The sequence below is a fragment of the Amblyomma maculatum genome, chromosome 6, assembly GCF_055883805.1.
Source record: "Amblyomma maculatum isolate TAMU_Amacu chromosome 6, ASM5588380v1, whole genome shotgun sequence".
In the NCBI taxonomy this organism is placed as follows: Eukaryota; Metazoa; Arthropoda; class Arachnida; order Ixodida; family Ixodidae; genus Amblyomma; species Amblyomma maculatum.
In genome coordinates, this window is record NC_139349.1 from 290,172 (window position 1) to 309,564 (window position 19,393).

Sequence of the window (19,393 nt, forward strand, 5' to 3'; positions counted from 1 at the left end):
CATCGCATCAAACTGGGCGAAAAACAAATAGACAGAAGAAAGGACGATATAGAATAAGCATTGTTCGATGCGATGGATCTTTACCGACTCTCTCTACTTCTACAAACAAGCGAGTTTCTAGCTGTTTTATTTTCCATAATATTTCAGCAGTGAATTGATTCTGTATGGGTGCTGGAGGACTCTTGTTCTACAAACACCGAAATTAATACACTTTTCTTCAACTACCGGCTAATTTCGTTAACGTCAGTTGTAAACTGCTTGAGCACGTTCTTCACACTCACGTTATGGCCCGACTGAATCAAAATAATTTTCTGATTAACAATCAGCATGGTTTCCGTGGGAATACTTCAAGCCAAACACAACTTTAGTAATTAGCAAGACATTCACAATTCACTGCACCTGATTCATTATGTGGACGGCATCTTTGTCGGTTTCTCAAAAGCTTCTGGTCATGCACATCATAAACGATTACAAATGAAAACCCGCAATCTGGTGCTATAATGAGACAACACGATGGTTTGAAGACTTTCTCGCCAATCTTCTTCAAGCAGTTAAACTGAAGAGCAATATTTCCAACCCAACACCTGTAAAATCGGATGTCCCTCAATGTTCGATAATAGGTTCACTTTTCTTATATATATGTATTAATTATATATATTCTAATATTACATCAACAGTACGCCCTTTGCCGACGATTATATAATCTACACAAATATTAGCAGCGCTAACGACATGCTTTGCAATCTAACCTTGACACGCTATTGGAATGGTGTTGCAAATGACAGGTACAAATTAATACAGAAAAGACTAAACACATGAAGCCTTATATAGGTCCAAAGTCTCGTCCCAATATTCGCTTGATAAATAATAACAAAATAAAATCGATCACGTCGATTAGGTACCTTGACGTCTACATAAATTCTACTTTAACATGGACTGACCACATCGAACAAATTACGTCAAACGTCACAAAGAAACTTGGTTTTTAGAAGCGATGCATATATGTGGCCGACAGTAACATCAGACTTGAAGCGTATATAGTTTCCCTGTACCTGGAATTGGCATCTGTCTCGTGACATTCTTAACAAATCCCCCTAACTAATATCCTTGAAACCATCCTAAATTTAGCTGCTCGAATCATTTTGTCATCCTAATCGCAATACCGGGGCTTCATCTCTGAAGGAAACCCTCACCATGCCATCAGTCTCAATGCGCAGAGATTTACCCATTTATAGTTTTTTTTTCTTTAAACAATCCATCATAGGAGCCCAACATTCGCCTGGTCGCATTTTTTGCCACTACCTAATGTCACATCGCGTCGATCATGCCCATAAAGTTAACCCCATTTTTGCCCGCAAGGAAAAATATAAATATTCGCCGTTAATCCTCTGAATAAACGAATAGAACGAATTGAAATACAGGATCGGCACGATAATAGCCATCTTCCTTTCAGTTGGCATTTCTGACTTACACTAAATCAACACACTTGCCGTAAATATATTGGACCGCTCGGCCGACTCATCCTCCACCGCTGTACTTTTTCTTTTGTATGCGTGTGACCGTGATTGCATTGTGCCTATATATGAGGACATTGCGTTACGATGTTTCTGGACGTATTTTATTGAGTGTGACTTCACCATTCACGTTGGTCGTCGTCGTGGTCGTCGTCGTGGTCGTCGTCGTGGTCGTTGTCGTTGTTGTCGTTGTCGTTGTCGTTGTCGTGGTCGTGGTCGTGGTCGTGGTCGTTGTCGTCGTTGTTGTTGTTTTCACAAAGAATTCCCCCAATGTAATTCCCCCAAATATGAGTTAGGGTATCTGAATAAATAAAGTATACCTCGCTTCATTAGCTTCTTTCCAACGGCAAACTAAAGGTATTCACTTTGAAATCACCGCTGCTGGTTCAGAGGAGGGGAAGTACGGTAGAAGAGAAATTTGCGCTTCAGTTGCTTCCTCCAAGCCTCATACGCCCAATGTGAACTTTGTGGCCGGTTAATATTGTCAATTAATCTGATGAGCATGTAGTCCACCGACACTCCTGCCGCGTGTTCACGACTATTTCTGCCTCTATGGGCATCACTTAGGAAGCTAGCATTGTTCGTCTTGTGGTCCACAAGTAATGCTTCTTTCTGCGTGCTGTAGACGCAAGCATTTAAATGCTAGCTACGCTTTAACTTCTTTTTAAACGTTGCACTAAGTAGCGCTTCGTTTCGTTCTCCATCGATTCTAACATTGATGGTCCGCAGGCTGTTAATTAAAAGGGCGCTTCTCTTCTCTTGTTTAGTATAACCCAAAGGTTTGTTTTCAATTTAATGATATCTGCTGCGACTGGTATGACACGACGTAAGAAGATACGACACAGCGCGCCCGTGAGAGGGTATGTATAAAACTGACAGCGCATATCGTTGTTTTTACTCACCTTGAGTTGTCACGAAGCGCTGGCCATGTATTGTCTGAATGTGTGCAGGTCAGCTGCACCTTTTAACCCCGCATTCCTTCCGTATCTTTTTAGCTGCATGGAGTTGATTCGGAATTGTGGTTAGTTGGGAAGCTGCAAAAAGGCCGAGGGCAGTTTCAAGTGCACAGCGTTGCTCCCTCGCGTAAGTACGGACGATTCATGCTATCCAAATTCAAACAGAGCGAATTCATTAAGCCTTCTGTTCTTCTAAGTATTCGTGTTATTCCGATCTTATTTTGTAATTCAACATCCCCTGTTATCGCTGGTCACCTTTCAGTTCAGCTATGGTCCCAAGAATAACCTGTAAACTTCATAACGACAGATAACCGAGGCAAGCACGATTGTTCAATTGAGTAGCATTTATAGGCCCCACCTTTACCCCATTCATGGCGAATGTGTGCAGCCATCGTGATAATGATGCCCCTAATGGACAATTTAAATGTCACTTGTTTTATGCGGGGCCTCTTTTCGCTTTATGATTTATATACTTTTATGATATGCATTACCTGGCCTGCATGGCATTGTTTAAGGTTAACATTGCATAATGGCACAATAAAGTTATCAAATAAATTGTCAATAAAATTGTAACAAGCAAAAAAAAAACAAAACAAATCCTTCTAAATATACGAGAACTCAATAACATCCTAAATGGAAGAAATGATTTGCAAATAAACTAAATTCATACGGCACAAAATATGATCTATAATTACGCACAGAGCTCCTGTTAAATTGTGCTGAATTGAAGAAGCAGTGACGCAGTATACATTACATGATAAGAGAAAATAATGAATAAGAACGTAAAATCAAATGGATAAAAAGGATCGGAAAACAATGTATGCCCTCCGAAAAATTTAGGCAGCAACAATAAGAGATAAAGTCCTGTAAACAGATCTTTTTTAAACGGCACCTTCAAAAAAAAAAAAAAAAAAAGAATACAAGGGTTCAACGCTGCTGAATCAAATATTGAGCGAAAGCATTAGCTTCGGGTGATCGAGCGTTCTTCTTCTTCTCTTTTTCTTCCTCCTCAGCTTACATATAAAGCCCCGCTTTAACCAAGCCGTATGAACGTGCCTTAGTGGCCTATAGGGGTAACGTGAACACCAGGGTCCTAACAGGCTGATTCGGACGTAACCGTCCCATGTGAAACGAGAGACCTAAGTTCGCAGCTCCTGCCAGCCTACACCCTAGTGTCACGGGGTGTGTGACGTCACAGCGTCATGTGGGTAAGACGTACGTGGCTACCGCCGCTGAAGGCTCGAAACCTAGAGTAGTATTAAAATAAAATGTGCAATGTGCTTATGACACTGACAGTGACCACTAGGTTTTTAGGTGATAATATTGGAATGGTATTCTTTGCCCCTTTGTGACGATACAGTGGTGCCGAAATAAAAGGTAATGAGTCACCGCGGATAATTCTGAAATTGATAGCCTCACAGTTAGGGATAGTTGCAAGTTTGGTTTGGTTTGTAAGGTTTAACATCCCAAACCGACTCAGGCTATGAGAGACGCCGTAGTAAGAAAATTTCGCCTATTTAGGGTTCTTTAAGGTGCACCGACATCGCACAGCACACGAACGCCACATCGTTTCGCCTCCATCAAAACGCAGCCGCCGGCGGTCGGGTTCAAACCCAGAAATCCCGGCACAGTAATTGGGTATCTTAACCACTGTACCAACTGTACCACCGCGGCGGGGTGGGGTAGTGCAAGCGTTGGACGAACTCTATGTTTTGTGCTTTCTGAATTTCTAACTAAGAAGCGGTTCGTGTTGCTAAGATAACGAGACCAAACAGATAAGCAAAGTCGATTTGTGACCCTAAACAATCAAGGAGAGATTGTTCACGAACGTTGCAAGAACGGTTGCTGAGATTTCCGCGTAGGAACATTGAAATTTCGGTGCAAACAGCGCAAGTAATTATAATATGAAAAAATCATGAATGATTTGACGAAATGGTAGCAACAATGTGGTAGCAATCACGCGTCACTCTTAATTGCATGACTTCATCCTTCTATACAGTAAGTGTCATTTAGAAGGTGCTGCACCAATTGCCAAAAATTGTATGGTCTGTTTGATGTGTCAGGCGGCCATTAGTATGCTTGTTGGGTGGGTACATGAGGCAAATCGTCGACACAAATACGCGTGCGTGAGGATATGGTATCGAGGAAATATTCAACCACGAATTAAAAAAAAATAATAATCGACCAAGCGAGCAGTACTGCGGCACTCTGGAGGTAACAAGTGAAATAGCTGAGGAACGATTATTACCAATATTAAGGGCCCGCCGCTGTGGCTCAATAGTTAGGGCGCTCGACTGCTGAATTCAAGGGCGCGGGATCTAATTGCGGCTGCGACGATTGCTTTTCGATGGAGATGAAAAGCAAAGCGCACTTGTGCTCTGCGATGTCAGTGCAAGTTAAATAACCCATGTGGTCTAAATGCCCAGAGTCCCGGTATCTCTCATAGCGTGAGTCGCTTTGGGACATAAAACCCTATAAGCAAAACTAAGCTAAACCAACCCATGGGCTGTGAAAGGAAGCTAAAACGGCGTTATAAGGTTAACGAGCCTAGTCGGAGTGCAGAAATTTTAGAACAGGCATTCACCAATGTTTTTGCAAAGTCAAATAATATAGATTACGTTTTCGCATTATAGCTCACAAATAAATGCAAAGCAGATAATTTCAAGTGCTGCATTTCACACGAAAATGGCTCTTTGAACCCGTATGACTTAACGTTAGAAGCGTTATGCTAAAAATGACTCCCAGCAGATAGGTAACTTGGTTCTGTAGATTCCTACAGCAGATGCAGGTAAGAGAAAACTGAGTATAGTAGCTTGCATAGGTGATTTTCTTCTGCAATTTAAAAATCTGTTTGATTTTTGCAATTTTCCAGTCTCAGGCTAGAAGACCTACAGTTAGAGAAAGCTTAAACACCAATCGAAACTAAATCTTACCTCACTCAGAATGGCTGCAAACCTTTTCGATGCGTCATGAAAGCTGTCGTGACCAAATTCTAGGCATGCATGAAAAGATGTAGCAGTTATATAGCAGTTTTAAGAGCTATGTAGCAGACAATGCGTTCCCCTGGCAGCGGTGTCGCACAATTGCGGCTCGCCTGGTATGACTTAGAACCGGGCGTGGAGAGCTATTTGGACTCTGCGGTGGTCGGGTATCGTCTGTTAACCCCGATACTGAGTACCCTAAGTGCGAGAACCATGACGAGCCACTCTGAATCCCTAGGGTGCCCAAACACACGCGCCGTACCCGGAGTAAGTTTGCATCGATTTCCGAAGAGCAGCAAGGTGCGAAAATAGTGGGTGGCAGTAATTAAACACGATAAATGGAAGCCAACGAAGCACAGCACATTTCGTTCGATCAGCTCATATCAAAACCAAGGACTTCGCTACCCTCCCCTTTAATCCCCTATTCCCCTTCTCCAGTGCAGGGTAGCCAACAGGAATTATTTCTGGTCAACATCCCTGCCTTCCGCCCTTCTTTTCTCCTCTTCCTCTCTTCCTACTCGTGTCCGACTCGAACCTGGCCGCAAGTCAGCCGTTTGCAACGCAGGGCCATGCACACACCTACTTGTAGCTACAGCTTTTGAATTTTTGCCTGTAGGTACAGTAATGAAATTTATGACCGTGAACATGGCAAAGCGTGATACTCCGTACAATCAGCACTGCCTAGCGTGCGCTGACAGTGACTCCGAGTGCAAAATACGCGTGGCTACGGCATTTAGATAGCGGATGCACTCATTGTCAGCTTCCGCTGTCTGTCCGCAACGCACAACGATAAATGATAAAGGCGCAGGCAGAGCTCGTGCCTCTTCTTTCGCCCATCCTCTACATACTCACTAGGTTGCACCGGCAACGGCGACGCAGCCGAACGGACGAACGGGTGCACGAGAGCTGCCCCCTAAAACCAAAACACAGAAACACGAAAGTTGGACCGCACATCAGGATTGTTGACGCAGCGCACTCAGCATGTAGAACATTCATGCGCGTGCGCCTTTCTTGAGTGGTTATCGCCACGTGTTGTAGATTGCTAACACAGCAGGCTGCCCGGCTAGACGTGGCAACAGACCGCACTGACGGCAGGGAGTATACATCGGCTCAGCTAACCGCCTTATCCGCGCGCATCTTGCACGCGAACTGCCTGCCAGCGTTCGCCAGGCTGCGCTGATTGTACAGCGCGGCACACTATGCCGTGTTCAAGCTCATAAATTTTACGACAGTACGTGCATTTCGATGATCGAAGCTAGATGAGATACACTACAGGCACGAAACAGTTAGGCCTAGGTGCTCCCGAAACGATTCCGTATGACACACGAAAAACTACTTTCGTTTAAAAATCACGTTTCCTTCTACAGTGCATGTCAATCGAGACGTACCCGTATCGCCGATGCAAATCCAGTTTTTAGTCATTTTATCAAAACAAAAACAGCTCTCTTCGTTTCGAATAATTTCGCACATCAGTCGGAAGGGATCCATAACAACAGTGCGACAGACGGGACGTGGAAGAAAGGACGACAACTCGCCCAACAAATGGTATTGTCGGAAGGGACCCCGCCACGTGAACTCGCAATGCCGAGACCGTTCGACACGCTCCGTTCTCATCGCTGTTCTAACGGTTTCATTACACCAGCGAACGCGTAGCTCAGATTACACACTAAAACCCTAAAACGTGCAATTCTGGGGCTTCCCATATTTTAGCAGCCAAAAAAAACCGGACTCGATACGATCTCTGCGCAATAAACCACGGAGATTTCTTTACCGCTACAGCTACAGCTACGACCTGAAGAAAAATGACTCAAGAATGCCAAGTTCTACGTCACTTCCGGCAATGGCCGCCCTTTTTTCGCTTTCGGTTTCGAAAACAGCGATTTTAGTAACAAGATTCTTACCTACTCATTCCAAGAGGGCCTCTCATGTTTTGTTTTAGCATTCCCTCTTGATGTACTGCAGGATAATGGTCTTCTCTAGCAGTTGAAGTTTTCATTGCAGTTGACCTAATACCTTAAATCACTTGAATTGAAATCCTTTGCTCGAAGTTTTGGACTTTATGCTGGAAAATCCAGTTGAGACAGATACCTTGATACCTTTATAAGAAATATAGCACCTGGTGAATTAATTAAGATAGATATGTTAGGTATTGGTAATCCAGATTGAGAGGAAATTATTGAGCATTCACAAAGTGGGCTTTAGCGTTCTAATCATGCACTTTCGCCGTATTGTACGCATAGCTCTGACTGGAAGAGCCTTAGCAGGTGCAAATCCTCAGCTACTTCGTAGGGGAAAGAATGATAATTTTTAATATATTTCAGGTTTCGGGTTTCAGGTTTTTTTGTTCATAACGCATACAATGATGATTGTTACATCGTTACACTAGGAGGCCCCAAAATGAAAACAGTCAAGAGGGGAGGGGGGCTCCTAGCACTACGATCATACCATACTAATACAAAAACAGCAAACAATGGCAACTTATTTCAATAAATAATAAATTAGTAGTAGCAAGCAAATGAACCAAACCAAGTGAATAAATAGTACATTTATTAGTACATTAGGCATCACTCAATATATTCATATAGCGTTGTTTATGTGAGTCCAATTGATGTAGAGCCCATGATGTTTTAATTTCTACAGGTAAAATGTTCCACAATGATATGCCAGCAAATCTAGTGCTAAATTTGACATAGTATGTATCGCGCGTTTGATATTGTCACGACTCAAGCCACTACTCAAGACAGGGAGCCGTGAAGATACACGGTACCGTGAAGGTAAGACCCGACAGTCAGGTTTTCTTCAAGCTGCGATGACAGTGTCCAGCACCAGCGCGCCTCTCGAGCCAACCAACGCTTCGTCATCGTCGGCACTAAGCACGGCAGTCGCGCGGCGCTAGGCACGTGGCATTATTCCCCCCCCAGTGAAAGAAAAGCATCGTCCCGATGACAAGGTGAGAGGAGAGAAAAAAAAATTAGGTGTGAGGTGAACTGTACAATAACTCAAGGTCTCACTTGCAGGAAGTGCTCAGTCACGCGAAAAGTACGGCTTTAAGCGCACCACATGCACAATTTCAGGCCGCTGACGCCGAACACTGGCGGTCACAGTTCCATCTGGAATGACTTCATAATTAACGCTGTTTAGGCGGCGCAGGACTTTATAGGGTATAAAATACCGGTGGAGCAGTTTCTCGCACAAGCCTTTGAGGCGCACGGTGGTCCACACCCACACTTGGTCCCCTGGTTCGTAGTGGACTTCCCTGTGCCGAAGGTTGTAGTGTCGAGCGTCGGTGGCATGCTGCTCCTTGATGTGCAAGCGGGCCAGCTGACGGGCTTGCTCGGCCTGTTCTGCGAAATGGCCGGCATCGGGTTTGACCGCTTCATCCCCGCACGGGAACATCGCGTCCAACATCGTGCGGGCCTCCCTGCCATATACGAGACGGAACGGCGTAAACTTCGTGGTTTCCTGCGGCGCCGTATTGTAGGCGAAGGTGACATACGGCAGGATCTCGTCCCACATTTTATGTTGAACGTCGATGTACATTGAGATCATGTCCGCCAAAGTTTTGTTGAGTCGTTCGGTTAGACCATTCGTCTGAAGGTGATACGCTGTTGTTGTGCGATGCTGGGTATGGCTGATAGTTAAGGTGTCCCGCAGTAGCAGTGCTGTAATCGCCTTTCCTCGGTCAGTAATGGTGGTCGACGGTGCACCGTGTCTGAGCACAATGTCGTTCATAAAGAATCGAGCAACTTCGCCGGCAGACTGCGATCCACTTGTGTCCGTTCGAGGATAAAGGAAATGGGCCTAAAAGGTCCATGCCCACTTGCTCAAAGGGTGTGAGGGGTGGTTCGATAGATGGTAACATGCCGGATGGCTTGAGCGCGGGTTTTTTTTTTGCCGCTGGCATTGACAAGTCTGTACGTAACGTCTAACGCTCGGAGAAAGATGTGGCCAGTAATAGCTCTGCCAGACTCGGTTTAGGGTGCGTCTAAAGCCAAGATGCCCTGAAGTTGGTTCGTCGTGGCAGGGCAGGAGGATTTCATGTCTTAGATCAGCCGGCATGACTAGCAGGTATGTTTTTGCACTCGACGTAGAATTCTTCTTATAAAGCACCCCATTGCGGAGGCAATACGACGACAACCCCCGAGCAAGGTACCGGGGTATTGTAGGATGCCCACCTTCAAGATGGTCAATAATCAGTCGCAGCTCGGCGTCGGCACGCTGTTTGGAAATAAGGTCGGACGTAGTGACTGCTCCAAGGAAGCTATCGTCGTCGGTGGCATCTGACTAAGGAGGGCCGACGGGCGCGCGGGACAGGCTATCAGCATCGGTGGGCTTTCGACCAGACTTATAACATCGAAATCGAACTCCTGCAGGCGCAATGCCCAACGTGCTAAGCGGCGACGAGGATCCTCTAGGTTTTTCAGCCAACACAACGAGTGATGGTCAGTGATGACACGAAACGGTCGGCCATAAAGGTACGGGCGGAACTTGGAAGCGGCCCATACTACCGGCAAACATTCTTTTTCAGTGGTGGAATAGTTACACTCAGCACGGGAAAGTACATGGCTGGCGTAGGCAATTACTTTCTCGACCCCGTCTTGGTGCTGAACTAGAACGGCACCAAGGCCGACGTTGCTCGCATCCGTGTGTAACTCTGCGTCGGCATCGTCGTCGAAATGTGCCAGGATCGGGGGGGACTGGAGCCGGCGTCGTAACTCGTCGAAAGCCATCTGCTGCTCGGCGCCCCAGGAAAATGATGAGTCATCTCGAGTCAGGAGTGTCAGAGGGCTGGTCATCTGTGCAAAGTTTTTGATAAAGCGACGATAATAGGAGCACATGCCCAAAAACCGTCGGACTGCATTTTGTTGGCGGGGACAGGAAAGGCAGCAACGGCAGCAAGTTTCTCAGGGTCAGCTCGGATGCCATCAGCACTTACGATGTGCCCAAGAAACTTCAATTCGGTGAACCCGAAGTGGCACTTTTGAGGCTTGGGGAAAGGTTGGCAGACCGGACGGCTTCGAGAACAGTTCTCAGGCGGCGCAGGTGTTCCGTGAACGTCGGTGAAAAGATTATTACGTCGTCGAGATAAACAAGGCATGTCTGTCACTTAAGACCTGTGAGCACGGTGTCCATCATCCGCTGGAAGGTGGCAGGAGTACAGCACAGCCCGAAAGCGAGGACGCGGAATTCATAGAGCCCATCTGGTGTTACGAAGACAGTTTTCTCAAGGTCCCTCTCATCAACTTCAATTTGCCAGTAACCACTCCTGAGGTCAATGGAGAAGAAGTACTTGGCTCGGCGAAGTCGGTCGAGAGAATCGTCGATCCGTGGCAGCGGACAGACGTCCTTCTTTGTCATGCTGTTAAGTTTCCGATAGTCAACGCAGAAACGAAGTGTTCCGTCTTTCTTTTTAACAAGGACTACAGGCGACGACCATGAGCTGCTTGACGGTTGAATGACGCCATCGGCGAGCATCTCCTTGACTTGCTGTTGGATAGCGTCTCTCTCCCGAGGAGACACACGATAGGGCTGCTAATGGATGGGCCGAGTGCCTTCGCGCATGATAATCCGGTGTTTAATGACCGACGTGTGCTGCACTTTAGACGAAGACATGAAACACGCTCGAAACTCCAGCAATAGATCCCGGAGGTGCCTCTTTTCAGCGGAGGAAAGGCTAGAATTGATGTCGACATCGTGTACGGCATCATCCGGTTCGGTGCTAGGTGTAGCTTCCTCGGAAGCAAAACATTCGGCGAAGTCTTGCAGATGGTCGACGTAAGCAATGACAGTGCCACCGAACAGATGTCGACGTTCATTGGAGAAATTGGTGACAAGCACCTCCGTCTCTCTTCCACGAAGGAAGCAAAGACCTCTTGCCACAGAAACTCCCAAGGCGAGTGAGTGGGAGACATTATGCTCAACAACCCGGAGGCCGTGATGTGGCTCGTCACAGGTAACTCTGGCGAGGATGCTGGCGCGTGGTGGCACTGTGAGGATATCATCGGCGACTCGCAGCGTGGAGTGGGACCCACGATACTCATGCTTTTCGGTGGCCAGTTTGGCGAAAAACGTCACCAAGCGGTTCGGGAGATCTATAGTGGCACCGTGCTCACGAAGGGAGTCGATGCCAAGAATAACATCGTGAGAGCATTCGCCTAGAACAAGAAAAGTCGCGACAAATGTGCAGCCTTGCACCGCAACCCGGGCTCTACACATACCCAGTGGTGGAACCACATGTCCGCCTTCCGTACGTATGTCTGGTCCGTTCCATGGCGTCATCACTTTTCTCAGTGTCTTTGTAAGCCGCCCGCTAAGGATAGAATAATCGGCTCCCGTATCAACTAAAGCGCTGAACTCCTTCGTGTCGACGATAACAGGGATGTCCAGGGAGACCCGGCCAAGACCAGGGCCTGTAGACGTCGGTTCGGAGCGAAGAGAGCGGTGTGGCGGCGGAAGCTGGACGGCAGTTGGGTGGCCGGCGTCGGGACGATTCAATGTCGACGGCAGGTCGGAGTGAAGCTAACGGTGCGGCGGCGGAAGCTTTGCGGCGAATCTTTGTGCGGCGGCCTCGCCCCCAAAGGTGGCCGGAGCAAGTTTTCCCGAAGAGGGCTCGAGGAACCACGGCGTCCAGAGGTATACTGTGTCCCAGAGGGCGAAGAGCGACGAGGCGAAGGCGAACGCGACTCACGATGAGGAGAATGTGGCAGACTACGCTGGCGGGTGACGTACTCGGCGATGTCCTGAGGCCGCTGACCAGGCCGTGGACGAGGGCTGTCGGGGAAAATCCTCTCAGGCCCATCTGGCGATAAGGGCACCGCCGGTAGAGGTGACCTGCCTCGCCACAGTGGTAGCAGAGAGGACGGTTATCTGGAGCGCGCCAGAGATCAGTCTTCCGGGGTGACTGGCGCCGATCTGCCCAGAGGGGCAGCGGTTCCGCAGCATGCACAGCGACTTGAGGTGGCGTGTAAGGGGAAGGGGTAGGTAGCAAGGCTGGGCGGCGTGTCACATTAGCATAAGTCATCGGCTGGGTGAGGCCCGGGGTGGCGGTGGAACGACTGCATTTACTGGTAGCGTGAGTGCGTTCTGGACCTCCTCACGGATGACGCGGGCCAGAGAAGCCGGACCTGGGGCAAATATCTCGTGAAGTTTCTGAGCTCCTCGTGAAGTACGGTGCGAATGAGGTCGCGATGGGAGCTCAGTTCTGCCCCGAGATAGTAGTCTGCGCGATCAGTCGGTGGTGGTGCGGAGAGGGAATTCAGTGGCCGAGAATACTGACTGCATCGCTGCTGTAGCAGTTTCTCCATGATCGCAGCTTCAGCCAAAAACGCCCCGACGGTGGTGGGAGGGTTCCGTACGAGGCCAGAAAAAAGCTGATCTTTGACGCCATGCATCAGGTGCCGCACCTTCTTCTCTTCACTCGTGGACGGGTCGGCGTGATGGCAAAGGCGCATGAGGTCTTCAACGTACATTGCGACCCCTTCGTTCTGGCGCTGAACTCGAGAGGTCAGGGCACGCTCCGCATTCTCCCGGCGGTCACTACTGGCGTACGTACCGAGGAGCTGGCTTCGAAAGGCCGGCCACGTAGAGAATGTGGCCTCGCGGTTCTCGAACCACGTCCGAGCAGCATCTTCAAAGCTGAAGTAGACGTTTCGCATTTTTGCAGCGTCGTCCCAGCCGTTAAATGTCGCGACCCTTTCGTAGTGAGCTAGCCAGTCCTCGGCGTCTTCGAACTGCTCACCGTGGAATGGCTTAGGGGTACGTGGGGTCTGAAGGATGAGGCAGGCCGAAGGGGTGGAAGGGACAGTCGTGGTATGAGCGGCGTGTGTCGTTGCCATGGTTAGGGTGGAAGCTATGGGCTCTTCTTCAAGAGGGAAGGTCTCGGGGGGCAAGCCTCGGAGCCGCGGGCTTGCACGATGAACTGGAGTGGTCACGAGAAGCGGCCACGTCGGGTCGTCCGCAGGAGAAGGGATCAGCAATGACACCTCCACCAGTGTCACGACTCAAGCCACTACTCAAGACAGGGAGCCGTGAAGATACACGGTACCGTGAAGGTAAGACCCGGGAGTCAGGTTTTCTTCAAGCTGCGCTGACAGTGTCCAGCACCAGCGCGCCTCTCGAGCCAACCAACGCTTCGTCGTCGTCGGCACTAAGCACGGCAGTCGCGCAGCGCTAGGCACGTGGCAATATTGTTAACAAGCGCAAACATGAGAAATATGCTATGTATGCGTATTCAGGGGTCTTTTTTCTCGTCAACTACAGGTGAGACGAGATATAAAAGGCAAAAAGCTCTAAGTATTATAACACTAGTCACACGTTAACTGGTGAAAATTTGACGTATGCGGGTTCTCAGTTCCCACAAATGAGTTAGCTTTCGTTGCGATGCTAAGCTAAACATGGAAACGATAGAAACTTTAGAAGGCATTATGGATAGGTGTTTATCTTATCGTTGAGCTTGGCCGGAACAGACATGGTAATGTTGTTTTCGGTAGGCTTTCTCCGTTCACATGCATCGATACACTGTATTCGACACTGCTACCACGCAATGTAAAAGTTTTTGCTGTATAATTACTGTTTTCTCACTTCACCTTTGCCGACATGAATTGAGGAAGCTCTCAGGTATGAAAAATAAATTTAAAATAAGCATTTTCTATGCAAACGACGCTTAACAAGATATACTTACATTCAACACAAGACTATGGGCAATACTCGTATTTCTAATGAACAAGCTGTACAGATGTGTGCCGGATGAAGCACATTTCAAGAGCCTCTGCGTGGAGTGAATGAAAACCGTCGACAAACGAACTGACAGCAACAGAGAGGCTAAGTAGAGCATCATATCTGCCCCTCTTCTCTTACATCTTGAGGTAGAGGCGTGCGTTACCAGTAGACATCGTTTTTTGAACTTTAATATTTAAAAATATTTATAATGCAATGGAATAAAACCAATTATCATTCATTTACACGAAGCGTGAGAAACCGTTGTTTAGCAGACACGACAACGACGAATAACCTGTACCCTTTGTGGACTTCAACAAGCGGTTCGTCCCAAGTTTGGGGTCATTTCTTGGCTTATTACGAAATCAGGTCATCGTGCCATTCATCCCGCTGTGGGCTCGCTTAATTACAGAAGGGCTCCTCCAAAGCTTTGTTCACTTTGGCTGAAATTTTTTAGTTTTGGTGGCCAAGGAAAAATATGTTTGGTATTACAAAAAAAAGGGCGTTTTTTTGTGCTTGAGATAAAGCAAATGTTATCGTGTGCTTCAATAAAAAAAAATAAGATTGGTGCGGTTGTTGAAACAATCAATGGGCCACTAGGGAGTAAAAGGTATTTCCAAATTTGCTCCAGCTAAAGGTTCCGATTGCATTGGTGAATAAAGTAGTTTTTTTTTTCGAATACATTTTACAATAACTGAGAAATTCAGTTCCATGTAAAAGCTCGCCCATTAATAACGCGAAAGGAAAAGTGCGGCCCTTAGTTGAGTGTATACGGTACTTATGTTATTTCTGACGTACTAACAAATGCCATTTATTAATAAGCTAACATAGTTATTAGAGCACTCCGATAGTGGAAGTCTTTCCGCTCCGTATAACCAAAAACTAAAATATAGAAGGAACCAAAATAGGTATAAATAATACAGTACTATAAAAGGCATATGAGCTTTGTGTTGGTAAACTGGTTTAAAAACACAGCGGAAAAAATTGAAGAAATAAGAAAACATACGTGGCATTACACGCCTTTGAGGCGAAAGCTTCTCTGGGCTATCTGCGGCGCGTTTCGCGCGCGCCGGAGTTTGACCTTCATCCGACCTTCAGCCGCGTCCCTAGAGGCGCGCGGCCTGCTCGCCGCCTGCTGCTTCTTTTCATGTGCAGTGTACGCAAGGCGCGGCGCTCCATTCTTCTTCTGGAGCTTTTTTTTTTCTTATTTCGCAAGCTTGCAATAAGGCATAGGTATTGTAAAAACCCATATAAATTATTTTCCGTAAGGAACCGGAGAAGGCTCCTGCTCTTATAGTTGTCGGTGAGCCATTTGGAGAAGTCCTCTTCCCTTGTTGCGGATAGTCCCACTTCGTGCAGAAACTGTCCTTGATGCCCTTGTCCCTGCACAAGTCCACAGCAGGTGACGAACATCCACTTCTGCAGCTGGTGTGGAACACTTCGGGGATGTGGTGGCTGCTTCGCTTCTTTTTCTACATGGCACACTAGTTTTATTTTTATTTTTATTCGAGACTTTTGCCGTCAGGCATAGTGAAAAAAGGATCGGGCAGTAGGAAAAAAAAGATGTAGTGTAATTTGGTCTTAATTAAAAATTCGCAGAAGCTCCTGAAGGTACTACCGCAGGCCTACTTTCCTTAGGTAGCACTGTCTCACGGATGCCGTAGTTGGGCAGGTCCGCAGCAGGTGTTTTATATTACACAGTTCTAATGAAGCACCACAATGCGGGCATTTGTCGGTCACTCGAAGATGTTAGTCACGCCACCGATGACGCAAAGAAGGGGTCAGAGCTGCTCCTGCCCGAATACGGCATACGGATACCTCTTCCTCACGAGTGAGATTGCGGAAGAGATGGTACAAACACGGAGGAATTTGAGCGCGTGTTCTCTGGCGTAAAGATTATTTCTCGGAAACATGGGACAGGAATAGATCTGGGGGAAGAGAGGAAGATGGTGGGATGCCTGATGGGTCAAGGTGTGTCATTGTATCCAAATGGATATTATGTAGCATATTCAGCCAGCGAAAGACACAGAAACACAAACAAGAACAACACGAGACAGCGCTGTTTTCCTTTTGTTTTGAGTTTCTGCGTCTTGCTCTAGTTCAATATGTTAGATTCGCACCAACTAGCCCAAATGGTCAAGATGGTAAAGATATGCAGATCGTGAGCATGGCCGCGAAGTCAATGTATAGGCACAGGACAGAGGTATTTTTGCAGAGCTGGTGATGGATTGTGTAATTTGGAATGTGCGCCGAACAGCCTTAAGTTGCTTAAGGGCGGCTAAGGAGTGAGTGTAAATATAAGCAATATCAAATGTTGGTACGAGTGGAAGGAAATCAATTGCGTTATGTATCGCATGAAGCTGAAAGGCAAGGGGGGTGGACGTATCGACGCTATATTTTGCGTGAGAGTTAAGATAAGGGTGGGTGGGTGGGACTGTACATTGCGGTAACTCTCTGCAGTGCTGTGAGTGATGCATCGGTGTATATTATGCACCCTGGAGGTGGATGCGCGGCTGGAATCGGTGGTCAAGCAGTGGAGCGATTGCCTATGAATCGACAGTACTACCAAGGAGGAAGAGATTGTAAACGATGGAGCTCAAGCCACATTTTGCATGTTCTGCTTGTTTCACGCTGGTCGATGAGTTCAGTTACTGTACTAAGTCGAGCGCACACTTGCAGGACGGACTGGTATGAGTGTAAGACGAGGGAGATGGATCATGGCGTGCATAGCCTCACGTTTCTTCTTCACACGCCCTGCAAGCGTCATTTGTATCGGTACATATCGCCGGTATCCGCGGAGCGCCGCGCATGATGTTATCACTTAGCTATGCGCCTCACTGGTCATGCGCGGCGTTCTTCAGCTGCTGCGGCGCAGCGAAGGATATTAGCCATGGGAGAGCCGCTCGCTCGGCGAGCCTGTAGTGCTATGCCGTAGATGAGGCAATAATGCTTAGTGCGAGCGCTCGCCACGCTCGCCACCACCACCACCACCACCACCACCACCACCACCATCATCATCATCATCATCATCATCATCAGCAGCAGCAGCAGCAGCAGCAGCAGCAGCAGCGGCGGCGGCGGCGGCAGCGGCAGCGGCAGCGGCGGCGGCGGCGGCGGCGGCGGCGGCGGCGCAGCAGCAGCAGCAGCAGCAGCAGCAGCAGCAGCAGCAGCAGCAGCAGCAGCAGCAGCAGCAGCAGCAGCAGCAGCAGCAGCAGCAGCAGCGGCAGCGGCAGCGGCAGCGGCAGCGGCAGCGGCAGCGGCAGCGGCGGCAGCGGCAGCGGCAGCGGCAGCGGCAGCGGCGGCAGCGGCAGCGGCAGCGGCAGCGGCAGCGGCAGCAGCAGCAGCAGCAGCAGCAGCAGCAGCAGCAGCAGCAGCAGCAGCAGCAGCAGCAGCAGCAGCAGCAGCAGCAGCAGCAGCAGCAGCAGCAGCAGCAGCAGCAGCAGCGGCAGCGGCAGCGGCAGCGGCAGCGGCAGCGGCAGCAGCGGCAGCGGCAGCGGCAGCGGCAGCGGCAGCAGCAGCAGCAGCAGCAGCAGCAGCAGCAGCAGCAGCAGCAGCCTGATTATACCCACTGCAGGGCGAAGGTCCCTCCCATATTTCTCCACTTAACCCGGTTCTGTGCTAGCTGCATCCACTTGACCCCTGCGAACTTCTTAATCTCATCCGCCCACCTAACTTTCTGCCGCCCCCTGCCGCTCGCCACCAAGCCGAATCTATTCATCTCGCCGACATCGCTCGCCGTGAAGAAGCGGCACGTAGGACAAATGAAGCTGAGAGAGTTAAGCGAGCAATGGAAACCCCTGAAGAGAGAGAAGAGAGGCTTGCAAAGCGACGTCGCAAGGCGGCGGAAAAGAAGATGCGACAAGAACAAGAGAGGAACTTGCTTTGATGTTATTGTCACATTATCTTTTCTTTCATTTGTCTCATATGACACCGCTGGTTTCTATGCGGGTTATAGCGGTGTCGCAACAAATTAAGCAACGCTGAAACAGGAAAGTAACGGGGGAATCGTGTCATCAGCGTGAACGAGACTTTGACACGTTTTGTGAATGCTTTCTCTTTTTAGATCAGCTGACTCATTAAAACAACATAAGCTGACAACTCTCATTAAGGTCACTGCACGACGGCTGCCCTTGCAGGCGCAACGAGTGGCCTTCGAGGGAATGAATTTCGGCAAGATTAGTTTCGCACGGAGGCATAGTAGATGGCACAGACAATCTTCAATTTCAATCGGAGAGGGAGAATACAATTCCGGTTTTATTTCAGTGCACAGTTCCTAGTACTACACTATTCAAGAGCATTAATTTTTCATATCGCGTGGGCTGTCCTTCCCTAAATCTGAAAATACAAGCCGTTTCTTTTCCCACTACTTCATTGTGCCCATCCAACTCATGTGTCTAGAGAGAAGCAGCTCTGCAATTATTACCAAGAGACCAACAAGATCGACCTTTCCGGCAAAGCGACGACTTTAAAGGGACTTCACTCTATACAGTTTCTCTTATGGGAGTTGTTTTTTAGTTGACATCCTGATATATATATATATATTTTTTTCATGCACAATGCACGCAATTTATGAACAAACTCATACGCGACAATGATCGCTCGCTGCATGCTCTTCAGGCTCTGCATATAATATTATGATTCAATCTACAGGCTCATGATAGTGATGTTTATTCTCAGTTATCGATTCGATAATCTTTATCAAAGGCCATTTCATTTTTAACGCCGCCATTCTTCCATGTTTAATTTGTTTCTAAACTTGTACCTTGACAAGCAGAATTCTGCAGTATATTTTCCTCTGTTTAGTCTTTTCTTTTCGAAGAAACTAAAATAAAATAATACTCTATATCCGCATGAGTGTCAACATCCATACGCATGTGCTATGCATACATCACGCACATTATCGAATCCACTCCAACAGACCAACTTCACATTGCTTTCGAGATTTTTTTTTAAGCAGTGGCAACTTCTACAACATGCAGAAGCATGAATAATTTCTGGCATTTCTCTGAGCCCAGTGACCTTTTGGGGGCATTCTAGGGTCCTTTTACAGCAATGCTTACTTTTTCATACTTGTCCGGCCAATTCGGTTACTGTAGCGAGTTATTGTAATGAAAATGGGAATCGAAATATATCTTTCTAAAATGTGCTGCTTGTTAAACGTAAGTTTCCTTCCTAACTTCATATTTTACTCAACGAAGGAAGGTTAGTATAAGCATATCAAAGAAAC

General features: G+C 47.8%; 1 protein-coding gene across 2 annotated transcripts in view; it reads left to right on the plus strand.

Moving 5' to 3' along the window:
- The window catches only part of LOC146184922 (solute carrier family 22 member 13-like), a 64,918-nt gene that overhangs the window by 6,056 nt on the left and 39,469 nt on the right, over positions 1-19,393 (plus strand). The window contains exon 2 of one of the 2 annotated variants that reach the window (XM_084605881.1): positions 2,510-2,597. The exons of the other annotated variant lie outside the window; for it this stretch is intronic. The gene's annotated coding sequence lies outside the window, so the exon portion shown is untranslated. The remainder of the gene's footprint in view (positions 1-2,509; positions 2,598-19,393) is intronic. 2 annotated transcript variants of the gene reach the window in all.